This window comes from Bufo bufo, chromosome 6, assembly GCF_905171765.1.
Source record: "Bufo bufo chromosome 6, aBufBuf1.1, whole genome shotgun sequence".
Taxonomy (NCBI): Eukaryota; Metazoa; Chordata; class Amphibia; order Anura; family Bufonidae; genus Bufo; species Bufo bufo.
In genome coordinates, this window is record NC_053394.1 from 363,648,699 (window position 1) to 363,662,080 (window position 13,382).

Genomic DNA, 13,382 nt, shown 5'->3' on the forward strand with positions numbered 1-13,382 from the left:
CTTCTCCAAAGCATTTGACACTGTACCACATAAAAGGTTAGTATATAAAATGAGAATGCTCGGACTGGGAGAAAACGTCTGTATGTGGGTAAGTAACTGGCTCAATGATAGAAAACAGAGGGTGGTTATTAACGGTACATACTCAGATTGGGTCACTGTCACTAGTGGAGTTATATATTTATTAATGATCTTGTAGAAGGCTTGCATAGTAAAATATCAATTTTCGCAGATGACACTAAACTGTGTAAAGTAATTAACACTGAAGAGGACAGTATACTACTACAGAGGGATCTGGATAGACTGGAGGCTTGGGCAGATAAGTGGCAGATGAGGTTTAACACTGACAAATGTAAAGTTATGCACATGGGAAGGAATAATGCAAGTCACCCGTACATACTAAATGGTAAAACACTCGGTAACACTGACATGGAAAAGGATCTAGGAATTTTAATAAACAGCAAACTAAGCTGCAAAAAACAGTCAGGCAGCTGCTGCCAAGGCCAATAAGATAATGGGTTGCATCAAAAGGGGCATAGATGCCCGTGATGAGAACATAGTCCTACCACTTTACAAATCGCTAGTCAGACCACACATGGAGTACTGTGTACAGTTCTGGGCTCCAGTGAACAAGGCAGACATAGCAGAGCTGGAGAGGGTCCAGAGGAGGGCAACTAAAGTAATAACTGGAATGGGGCAACTACAGCACCCTGAAAGATTATCAAAATTAGGGTTATTCACTTTAGAAAAAAGACGACTGAGGGGAGATCTAATTACTATGTATAAATATATAAGGGGTCAGTACAGAGATCTATCCCATCATCTATTTATTCCCAGGACTGTGACTGTGACGAGGGGACATCCTCTGCGTCTGGAGGAAAGAAGGTTTGTACACAAACATAGAAAAGGATTCTTTACGGTAAGAGCAGTGAGACTATGGAACTCTCTGCCTGAGGAGGTGGTGATGGTGAGTACAATAAAGGAATTCAAGAGGGGTCTGGATGTATTTCTGGAGTGTAATAATATTACAGGCTATGGCTACTAGAGAGGGATCGTTAATCCAGGGAGATATTCTGATTGCCTGATTGGAGTCGGGAAGGAATTTTTTATTCCCCTAAAGTGAGGAAAATTGGCTTCTACCTCACAGTTTTTTTTTGCCTTCCTTTGGGTCAACTTGCAGGATAACAGGCTGAACTGGATGGACAAGTCTTTTTTCGGCCTTATGTACTATGTTACTATGTTACGGTAGGTGAGGGAAGGGAAGCAAACCAAATACAATAAAAGCAAAAAGACACCAGGCTTGACCCCAAAGCTAGGGAACAGGGAAAGGTCACCACCTGACAATCCCTGAGCCTTTCCCTGACTGCTGACAACATGAGCAAATCCTTAAGGTGGAAGTCCTCATGCGCTGGAACCTAAGCCTAGCTGAAACTGAAACAAACCCTCAGCTAGGGAGCTGGAGATATTACGACCAGTTGCTAGTGCTAGGTGCAGAAACCAGCATCTTCCTGAGGCCTAGCCAGAACACACAACAAAAGGAAGGAGTAGGACTTTGCTTAAGACGGACGGGGAGCAGGAGATCCACCAAACACCAGCTGAGAACTCCAGAAGCAAATATAAACCGCAAGGACTATAGTGAGAGGCGGGTATAAATAGCACCACTAAATAGCTAATTAGCAGAACCTGTGGGGAGGTGGGATCCTGCCCAAAACCACAACAAAGAGAAACAGAACAATCTGTCAGATAGACTCACGTGCAGTAAATCTGTCAGATCTTCTCAGGCCTCTCACAGGGCAGGGCGCGATTACGATTTTGAGCGTCCACGCGTCTAAAAAATGTGGGCCAGCCAAATTTCCGGAAAAAGGAGGAGACGACCCCCAACCCATGAGGGTGGGGGTGCTTCTACATGCGGAGGGCTGCTTGTTGGCCGAGGAATGAGCGGGCTGTGCTCGCGGGCGCCAGGCTGGTTGAGGCCTAAAGACTGGCTTCTTCTGCTGGTCTTGCGTGGAGGACCTGGGAGGGGCTCCTGCTGCCGGTCGTGTACCAGAGAAGCGGCAAAAGGAATGGACCCGAGCATTTGAAGGCTTAGCACGAAACGTGCGCTTTGATCTGTCCTGTGGGAGGTGAGTACTTTTACCGCCCGTAGCCTCTGAGATAATTTCATCTAACCAGGACCCGAATAATCGGGAGCCGGAAAAAGGGAGACCTGTAAGGGAACGCTTTGATGATGAATCCGCTGCCCAAACCTTAAGCAACAATTCGCGCCGTAAGGTTACAACGAGAGCCGATGAGTGGGCAACAAGTGCACCTGCGTCCCAGGAAGCCTCACAGAGATACTTCCCCACCTGTGAGATTTGCAGGTCCAACGATTGGAGCTCAGCTAGAGGGAGGTCCGCCGCCAAGTCCTGATTTAAATGGAGCGCCCATTCCTTAGCCACCCAAGCGGGAGCAAAAATGGGACGAAGTGATAAGGCACTTGCCGCGAAAACGGACTTAGAAAAAGACTCCTTACGGTGATCTACAGGGTCCTGGAGGGATGAGCCATCAGCCACAGGAATGGTGGTATGTTTGACGAGACGTGCGACCGGAGGATCCACCTTAGGAGGAGAGGCCCATTTAGCTACCCAATCCGCCGGAAATGGATAAAGTAGATCAAGACGCTTGGATGTGGTAAAGCGACGATCTGGACAGTCCCACACCTTGGCAATGACAAACAAAAAGTCGTCATGTAAGGGAAAGGCTTTAGGAGTTTGCCTGGAGCAGAGAAAAGACACTCCTTGGTGACTCGTGGAGGGGGAGTCATCCTGCACCTGGACGGTGTCACGGACAGCAGTAACCAGGCTGTCCACCATGGAAGCAATCTTGGAAGATTGTTCTGATCCATATCAGAGTCTGAGTCACCAATCCACCTGTCGGACAGAACTTCTCCTGGCAGGGAGGATGCGTCTGAACGTGATCGGGGGGTTGAAGATGCTGAGGCATCAGAGGAGGAATGATGTCTTGCTCTGGGCCGCTTGTGCAAAGGTCTGCCCCTAAGTTGTTCGCCCCATAGGAGCTGACTGCATAGGTGGGGATTTATTAACCAAACGACCCATGAGGGAAAGGGTGGATTGGGATCCACCCGGTCAGGGTGGTCATGCGGCTGCGTAGGCTGGGGGGGCAGAACCTGTCTGGGCGCACAACATGCGGAGCATACAGAGTCCGGCTGGCCGCGAGGAAACTTAATTTAGTGCATGCATAATAAGTGGTGGCTGGTGGTATGCGGGGGTCGCTCGTGGGTTCGGACATGTTGCCTAACCGAATCTAATACTGGTCTCAGGGCTGGAGAGGGATAGAAACCGTCCTACCAGCTTGCAGGAGATCCCAGGTCCTGGTGTCCCAGTAGAAGCGTGCAGCTAAGTGAAGCAGAAGGATCTGAATCAGCGCGGGGAAAATGAGATAAGGATCCTCCCACGAAGCCATGGCGGGAAATAGCCCCACCCCTTACGTCACAGAAGGATGCGCCGAAATTGCGGCCTATGAAGCCGCAGCCTAAATTAGAAATTCGCGGCCGACCGCGATGCACTTCCGGCTGGCCGGAGGACGAAGTTACCTGGAGCGGCACACGCAGGGCGCCCGCTTGCAAGGACTGGCCGCGGAGACCCATCAGCGGCCCGGGGAAACAAATCCAGAGCGGGCCGCAACCCGAACCACCCGAAACAAAGCCGGGGCCTAGAGCAACGCGGTAGTGCCGGAGCAAAGGAGAAAATGGCAGAGACCCGGGGGAAGGGATGGGGGGAGGGTAAAAGAATACTCACCCATTCCTGATTACTGACCCCATCTTCATCCTCTTCTCTTCACCCTCCCTCAGTGGACCAGCAGGGTCACCTCTTCAGCAGCTGGCACCCGAAGTGGCAGGAGTCTGGTATGGCGGGAGGGTCTTGTCGGATTCAGGTGACCCTTTGGCTGGCGGGAAGCAGGGGAGCTAGGCTGCCCTAGTCCACCTTTACTTCTTGGGGAGGTCGGGCGGTGAGGGAAACCGACACCGGTCTTGCTCCCCGTGTAGACAGAGAGGCTAGGCGACTCTGTTTCCCATATCTAAAAGGGAAAAAGGAAGAAAATAACAAAAGGAAGCCGCCCTGCAAGCAGGGAGGTCTGCCTCCTACGACACTAAGCTAAAAACTGATATGCTCTCTCCAGGCTGGAGGGGGTATAGCCGGCAGAGGAGGAGTTAACACTTTTCAGCCTAGTGTCGCCCCATAGTTGCAGCAGCAGCAGCTATACCCACGGTCCTGTGTCCCCCAATGATATGAGCGAGAAAGGTTTATTCACATGGCAGAAAGTTTATTTATTTGCAACAATTGACGTTGAGAGTCTATACACAAAAATCCCCCAAGATTTAGGTGTATCAATTGTTGGAGAATTATTAACCAAAATAGGAAGAGATAAACTTTACACTGAGTTTGTCACCGAAGCATTGTCCTTTGTGTTAAAAAATAACACGTTTATGTTCAACAAACAATGGTACAGTCAAACATCCGTAAATTTGCAAACTTATTTTTAGCTCAATTTGAAGAGAGATACATATTCACTGTCGATAACCCCTTTTGTACAACACATCAAAAGCTTTTTTAGATACATCGACGATGTATTTATTATTTGGGGAGGGGACCGAGATCAATTCAGTTTGTTTGTTCAGTACTTAAACGATAATAACATGAACATGCGTTTCACTAGCAAAATAGATGAACACGCCATTGAATTCTTAGACGTCCAAGTTAGAATTATCAATGAGGATATCGATACCACCATATATAGAAAACCCAGTTCAACGAACTCCCTTTTGCATTACGATAGCTTCCACCCGCCACATGTAGCAGCAGCTGTCCCGTATGGTCAATTTGTCAGACTTGCAAGGATCATCAAAAATGATATAGAGTTTGAAAACCAGAGTAAGGTTCCATTCACACGTCCGCAATTTCGTTCTGCATTTTGCGGAACTGAATTGCGGACCCATTCATTCCTATGGGGCAGCATGATGTCCGCACGATTCGCACTTCCGGGTCCGCACTTCCGTTCTGCAAAAAAATCGAACATGTCCTATTCTTGTCCGCAATTGAGGACAAGAACAGGCATATTCTATTAGTGCCGGCAATGTGCGGTCCGCAAAATGCGGAATGCACATTGCCGCTTTCCGTGTTTTGCGGATCCGCAGCTCCGTGTATCCGCAAAACACGTTGCTGCCTGTTGAATGGATCCTAAAGATCTCAAGAATAGATTCATGCAACGTGGATACCCGCCTCTTTTGATTGATAAAGCTTATGACAAAGCATATGCACGTAGGCAAAGTAAAGATATATGGAAAAAGAAAAAACAGCAAAAAACCCATCATCGTAAAATACTGCAGAACACTAGAGCAGTGTTCACATTTGAATATTCTCCCATGGCCCAAACCATCAAAAATGCCATTTTAAATAATTGGCATATGTTACAGCGAGATGAACAATTAATCGATAAAGTGATAAACAAACCGATTGTTAGCTTTAAATGGCTTCTGTCACTCCACTAAACTCATTTTTTTTTTTTGGGGTACTTATAATCCCTATCCTGCCATATTGCCATACATTATGTTATTAATAATTTTCGTTCAGTAGATTTAGCAAAAAACGTACTTTTATGATATGCTAATTACCTTTCTACCAGCAAGTAGGGCGTCTACTTGCTGGTAGCAGCCGCAGAAAACCGCCCCCTCCTTCTGTTGATTGACAGGGCCAACCGCAATCTCCTCTTCCGACTGGCCCTGTCAGCATTTCAAAAATCGCGCGCCTGTGTTGATTCGGCGCAGGCGCTCTGAGATAAGGAGGCTCGCCTCCTCAGCACTCCCTCAGTGCACCTGCGCCGATGACGTCTTCTCTTTCGGTGACGTCATCGGCGCAGGCACACTGATGGATTTTTAAAACTAATGCCATGGGAGGTTTAGGCCTCAATGACAAGAATGATCTTGCTGTCTTTATATGAATTTAAGATTTTATATGTATACGAAGGTGATTCGAAGATTTGATTGATTGATGCACCTGTTTAGCAGTGACGAGGAGACAGGTATATTGGGCGCTCCCCTTTCACGTCACAGTAGGCTCGACAAAGCGCTGTTGTAGCGCGAAACAGCTGTTGCCTTTCTTTCTGCTTTATGTGACCCGCACCCGCCATGTTTTAGACCGAATAAAGCCACGATTTAACGAAGATTCAGTGAGTGCCGCCTTGTTTTCCCTTTTTTTCTTCTACCGTTGATGGTTTATTCCAGGACTGACTTATTTTTCTTCTAATTCCGCACCCAGCCTGCTAGACCTGTGAAGTGTAGCATATGTACCTATTCCCCGTTGCTCATCTGTGGGTCACCAGCTGTCTTTACTGCACTTTGGTCCCTGTATGTAAACCTCTGTCAGGAGCGGAGTCACAGGTGCCTCTACAGCCAAAGACTGGCCTCAGCAGTGACATGCCTCAGCTAAAGACTGGCCTCAGCAGTGACATGTCCCCAAGACTGGCCTCAGCAGTGACATGCCTCAGCTAAAGACTGGCCTCAGCAGTGACATGTCCCCAAGGCTGGCCTCAGCAGTGACATGCCTCAGCTAAAGACTGGCCTCAGCAGTGACAAGTCCCCAAGACTGGCCTCAGCAGTGACATGTCCCCAAGACTGGCCCAGCAGTGACATGTCCCCAAGACTGGCCTCAGCAGTGACATGTCCCCAAGACTGGCCTCCGCAGTGACATGCCTCAGCTAAAGACTGGCCTCAGCAGTGACATGTCCCCAAGACTGGCCTCAGCAGTGACATGCCTCAGCTAAAGACTGGCCTCAGCAGTGACAAGTCCCCAAGACTGGCCTCAGCAGTGACATGTCCCCAAGACTGGCCCAGCAGTGACATGTCCCCAAGACTGGCCTCAGCAGTGACATGTCCCCAAGACTGGCCTCAGCAGTGACATGCCTCAGCTAAAGACTGGCCTCAGCAGTGACATGTCCCCAAGACTGGCCCAGCAGTGTCATGTCCCCAAGACTGGCATCAGCAGTGACATGCCTCAGCTAAAGACTGGCCTCAGCAGTGACATGCCTCAGCTAAAGACTGGCCTCAGCAGTGACATATCCCCAAGACTGGCCTCAGCAGTGACATGCCTCAGTTAAAGACTGGCCTCAGCAGTGACATGTCCCCAAGTGGCATATGACCCAGCAGGGATGTGCTGCTAGGATACATGTCACAACTGAGTAGCGCACATGATCCCATCCTTGCCAGAAGTTTACATGTTGGGACCAAAATGCAGTGAAGATATCCTAGGACCCATGTAGTTGGAAATGAGCAGTGAAGAACAGGTAAGTATGCTACCTGGCACGGAATTTAGAAAATCAATCAATCCTCAAATGACCCTTAAAAAGCTATGGCCCACCTGTCCCCTCAGACCACTCTAAAGAGCCCAGATAGACTTGTCTATCCCCAAGTCACACACCTTCTATGGTCCACCACTGGACTGCTATTGGTACTGTAAGTATGCAGTGTCACAATCAAGCAATTACACCAAACAACTACACAAAATGGGTCAGTTCAGACAGTTGGGATTTCACCTCCCAGGAAACTTTTCTTAGGATTCTGCTTGACCTCCCATATGGCCCCTCAGAGTCCCGTTTCCTTAGTTGCTCCAAGCTTAGAAAAACATGGCTGCATTCTTCCAAAAACAGCACTACCCCTGTCCAAAGTTTGTGCGTGATATTGCAGCTCTGCCCCATTGACTCCAATGGAGCTGAGCCGCAATACCACACACAATCCATGGACAGGGGTGGTGCTGTTTTTGGAAGAAAGCCACCATGTTTTGTTTTTTTTCTAATCCTGGAAAACCTCTTTACAGGAATTTTTTTTTGTTGAGATTTCTTTCCATTCATCCGGCTAGAAGAACTTGCAGAAATCCATGTGCTCATCACCAAAATAACCCCATTTAGATGAATACAGCAGATTTTCAGTTGCTGAAATCTCTGATACCAAAATCTGCCCTGTGTGAAGGCTCCTTTAAAGTGTAGAACTCTAAACTTACCGTACAGTGCGGGTCAAATACATCTGTGGTTCCCAAGCAGCTATTTTGAGAGAGGAGAGAGGCCCTGATTAGATAACCTTAGACTGTGCAGGGACACGCCACCAGTTGGAAACACCCATCTGAACCTTCATTGCAAACTGCTAGTAATTCATAGACTTCCAGCAGGAAGAACAGAGGAATGACACAACATAAAGTGATAATAATAGATGCTCCAGGATTTTTATTACATGGGGAATGCAAGTAGTTACTAAAACAGACACGTCAGGAGAGGGGACAGATGTGCTGCAGCACCGCCTGACCACAAGGTCCTATGTGTGGATCTTGCAGTTTTTTCACCCAGTTTTCTTTGTGCTGAGTACAACGTGCTGTGCTGAGTGTCAGGATTCTTCTTCATTGCTCAATCCTCTAAGCTGCAGTCCATCCTCCGCCGTCACGTGACCAGAAGTCACATGACCGGCTGTTATTAAAGGGCCTGCCGTCGAGAGGTCTGGGGAGAGCTGCATGGGGAGGGGTAAGTGAAATCAGAAACCAAAGGCAGTGTCTGTGTCTTTTCTAGCTTTTCCAATGCTATGTCTTTGTTTCTATGCATTTGTAGATCCACGAGGGGTTTATGTTGGTATGGTGTCCACACGCTTTGCACTGAAATGTTTAGAACAATCTCAAAAATGAAAAAGCTTTGATGGGAGGGCTTCTGCTGTCGATCAGACCTCTCTTTGCTCATGGAATGACCTTATAGATCTGCATCTTTATATCTGACCAATCTACCTATGTAAAAAGTGCCTGCCTGCTTGTTCTCGTGCGCCTTGCACAGTGTTTTATTAGGTTTTACTATTTGCTGCTGGCTCATGGCTGATTTTTGTAGATTGATCAATGTACAGGGTGCACAGGAGGCTGTAGAGCGACGTTCTGCGCCTGTGCTCTGGGCTATAGGTCATAGGCACTGTGGGGTATATTTACTAGTCTTTGTGCCTGTTTTTAGTCACGTTTACTACTGAGATTTTTTAGGAGGCTTTTCAGCATTGTTCACCTATTTTAGATATTTTTTTTTAGACTAACTTAGGGCACTTTCACACTAGCGTTATTCTTTTCCGGCATTGAGTTCCGTCCTAGGGGCTCAATACCTAAAAAGAACTGATCAGTTTTATCCTAATGCATTCTGAATGGAGAGCAATCCGTTCAGGATGCATCAGGACTAGTGTTGAGCGAACTTGTGTTTTAAGTTCGGTGTCAGGTTATCGAAGAATCGCGTTATGGATTCCGCTACCACGGACCATAACTTGGTCCGTGGTAGCGGAATCCATAATGCAATTCTTTGATAAGCCAAACCCGAACTTTAGACGCCGAACTTAAAACACAAGTTTGCTCAACACTAGTGTTGAGCGAACTTGTGTTTTAAGTTCGGCGTCTAAAGTTCGGGTTCGGGTTATCGAAGTATCCCGTTATGGATTCCGCTACCATGAACCATAACGGAATTTAGAATCCATAACGGGATACTCCGATAACCTGAACTCGAACTTTAGACGCCAAACTTAAAACACAAGTTCACTCAACACTAGAGATGAGCGAACTTCTGTTTTAAGTTCGGCGTCTAAAGTTCGGCTTCCGGTTAGCGGAGGATCCCGATATGGATTCCGAATTCCGTTGTGGTCCGTGGTAGCGGAATCAATAATGGTCATTATTGATTCCGCTACCACGGACCACAACGGAATTCGGAATCCATATCGGGATCCTCCGCTAACCGGAAGCCGAACTTTAGACGCCGAACTTAAAACAGAAGTTCGCTCATCTCTACTCAACACTAATCAGGGTGTCTTCGGTTCAGTCTTTTTGACTTCTCAGGACGGAGAATAATACTGCAGCATGCTGCGGTTTTATCTCCATCCAAAATTCCGGAACACTTGCCGGAATGCCGGATCCAGCATTTTTTCCCATTGAAATGCATTAATGCCGGATCCAGCCCCGAGTGTTCCGGCAAAACGGATCCGGCATTGCGGTCTGTGCATGCTCAGACCACAAAAAATGTGAAAAAAAATAAATGCCGGATCCGTTTTTCCGGATGACATCGGAGAGACGGATTCGGCATTTCAATGCATTTGTCATACGGATCAGGATCCTGATCCGTCTGACAAATGCCATCAGTTTGCACACGTTTTGACGGATCCGGCAGGCAGTTTCGGCGACGGAACTGCCTGCCGGAATCCTCTGCCGCAAGTGTGAAAGTACCCTTGCAACCTTTTTGCAATCTATTTATGTAGGTGCGCCTGACTTTGTTGCAAAAACAGTCTAATTTCTACGCCACCCCAGGGCTAATGTACTTTTCTTCATCTGTTTTCAGTGGTGGTGTGACTTTTTTTGCAATAAAAGTTGCAGTTTCCAGGAGACATGCGACTTATCTCAGCAAAGATGTGACCTTTTTTCATGTGCTAATAAATTAGACCAGTCTACGTGAATATGAACCCATCTATCTAAAAAAGAGGGCAGACTAATAGCAATATGCCGAGTCTCATTCGTCAACGGCGGTGCGACTTTTAATAAATACTCGGCAAAAGAAAGAAAGAGACAGACAAATGAAATGCGTCAGTCTAATTTTACGCCTAAAAACAGGCGAGCTTGATAAACCTGCCCCTCTGTAGGCTATTTATGTTCGCCCGGGCTACACTGTGACTTTTTGTAATGGTGCCGAATGAGTGACAGCTGCAGTCCACAAGATTGCATAGAGCCTAATGTATTCCTATGTGGTACATCAGCTGTGGCTTTATAGTTAAAGGGGTATTCCCATCTGGGACCTTAATGGCCTATTGCTAAGATATGCCATCCTTGGCAGATGGGTGCAAGTCCCACCTCCAGAACGGGGCCCCTGAAGTGACCCGAGAGTAGCTGTGCATGCACAACCACCCTCTGTTCACCACTATTGGAGTTACAAAAATAGCCGAGCCAGCACTATTTTCAGAAGTCCCATAGCAGTAAATGGAGAGGTGGGCACGCTTGCACAGTTGCTCTACAATCACCGCTATGCAACTTGATCCGAGCGCTCTCCCTTGGAAGTGCCATATTGAGAGCAAGCAGTGGATGTGCAGGGCAAAGGCTTTTTTTGGAGATCTGGTGATATACTGGGCTCTCCATGGGGAAAGCTAGGCAGAGGCTTCCGCCCAGCAGTGAGCCCGGTGACGTCACTGGCACTGAAGGGTGGGCTTTAGCGCTGCCCTAGCCTGTAAAACGGCTAGGGCAGCGCTAAAGCCCACCCATCAGAGCCGGTGACGTGACCGAATTCACGTCACCGATGATTTTAGCTCTGGTTTTCAGACCATATGATTATGGGGGCATAAACCTAATATACGACGTGAATATAATGGCATCATCCTAATATACAAATATAAATGTAAATATAAATTTCAACCAGTGCGAAACGCGCGTTGGGGTAGCGCCACCCTGGGTCTCTTTGCACACGGTCTGTTCAGGTGAGCTCTGGTCTCCTGCTGCCCCCCTCCGGCTATAGGATCCTGTTGTCTACCTACACTTGGTCTCTTTATGCAATATACTTCCACCTTATATGTGCTTGCATTTTTTATGCCATTGGGGTGCATAAGCTGACCTTGCTTTACTTGGCACTTTATGGTTTTACTATTATCCATTCATTTCATGGGTTGGGCATTGTACCCAGTACTTTCTTTTCCCATGTTATATATCATTATATACCATATATTTTTTCATCTTTGTATCTGTGTGTTTTTCTTCCCAGGGTGGCGCTCTTTTTTTCTGTTTTCCGCTCTCATCATCTTGTTTTACGGCATCTTATGTACTAGTTTCATTTATTTTTTGTCATTTTTTAATATGTTCTAATAAAATGTATATATTTTTGGTACTATGAGCTCTCTTTCTATTTGTTTCTGCTCCTCCTGAAGTAGTTTCTGGTCCAAATTACCACTTCTGAGGCCTAGTTTTATTTTTGAAAGACCACAACAGAATTTTAGTGCCAATCTGATGAATGGCCTTGTGAATGATAAAAAAAAGTCTCTGAAAACACAATTTGGTCCTCCCACCACCCTAAAAATAAATTAGCGAAGGTCGGTGCGCAAGGCGTGCCCATTGCGGTACCTTTCGTCTGATGATAAAAGGTACCGTTACATAAAAAATAATTGTGCGCGAGTATAAATCTCAATAATTCCAAAACAAAACACATTGTGTTTGTGAAAAGATGTGCTTTTTGTATCGAGGAAGAATTTGCTCTAATACTCAATTCGTGTTCGATGTTACTATATAGAGCCTCCACATCGAGGCTAGCTAGAAACATGGACGCCGTCAAAGTAATATCGTTAATTTTCACAAGTACCTCACTTGCATCTTTTATATAAGATGGCAATGATGTAACGAACGGTCTTAAAGGGCTTCTGTCACCCCCAAAACACTTTTTTTTTTGTTGGGCTTGTTAAAATCGTTATTTAACGACTATTCCCTATATAGGGTTCTTACCTTTGTCTGTGGCTTCTTTTCCTTAAAAATCGATCTTTTAAAATATGCTAATCACTTCACTACCAGCAAGTAGGGCGTTTACTTGCTGGTAGCCGCTGCAAAAAAACACCCCTTCCTCTTGTTGATTGACAGGGCCAGCCGCAATCTCCTCCTCCGGCTGGCCCTGTCAGCATTTCAAATCCCGCGCCTGTCTTCATTCGGCGCAGGCGCTCTGAGAGAAGGAGGCTCGCCTCCTCAGCACTCCCTCAGTGCGCCTGCGACGATGACATCTTCTCTTCCGGTGACGTCATCGGCGCAGGCGCACTGAGTGGAAGTGTTTTGGGGGTGACAGAAGCCCTTTAATAAAACATCCACGTATTCACTCGCAGATTGGGTTAGAGAGTCATTGCCTGAGACTATTGGTCGTCCCGGTATTGGTGTTTTGTTCTTGTGCACTTTTGGAAGTGCATAGAATGTCGCAATTGTTGGATTCCTATTATATAAGAATTCAAACTCTTCCTTCAAACTCTTGCCTTCTTCAATATGTCATGTAGTTCAGTGAGGTACTTATCATCCATTAGTAATCTCCGCCATTTGATCATATTCTATCCTATTTTGGATTTCTATTCTCCGGTTATTAATCTCCCGGGTCACCATATCCACAAACGTTTCTATGTTTTTATACAGGGAGTGCAGAATTATTAGGCAAGTTGTATTTTTGAGGATTAATTTTATTATTGAACAACAACCATGTTCTCAATGAACCCAAAAAACTCATTAATATCAAAGCTGAATATTTTTGGAAGTAGTTTTTAGTTTGTTTTTAGTTTTAGCTATTTTAGGGGGATATCTGTGTGTGCAGGTGACTATTACTGCGCATAATTA

At 46.5% G+C, this 13,382-nt stretch overlaps 1 protein-coding gene across 2 annotated transcripts in view; it reads left to right on the forward strand.

Annotated features, from left to right (window-relative positions):
- LOC121003349 (lysosomal alpha-glucosidase-like) overlaps nucleotides 1-13,382 on the forward strand; it is a 60,839-nt gene that overhangs the window by 1,990 nt on the left and 45,467 nt on the right. Inside the window, exon 2 of one of the 2 annotated variants that reach the window (XM_040435117.1) lies at nucleotides 880-882. The gene's annotated coding sequence lies outside the window, so the exon portion shown is untranslated. Of the gene's footprint in view, nucleotides 1-879; nucleotides 883-8,541; nucleotides 8,560-13,382 lie in introns of those variants that run through there. The other variant, XM_040435118.1, reaches the window with a different exon arrangement.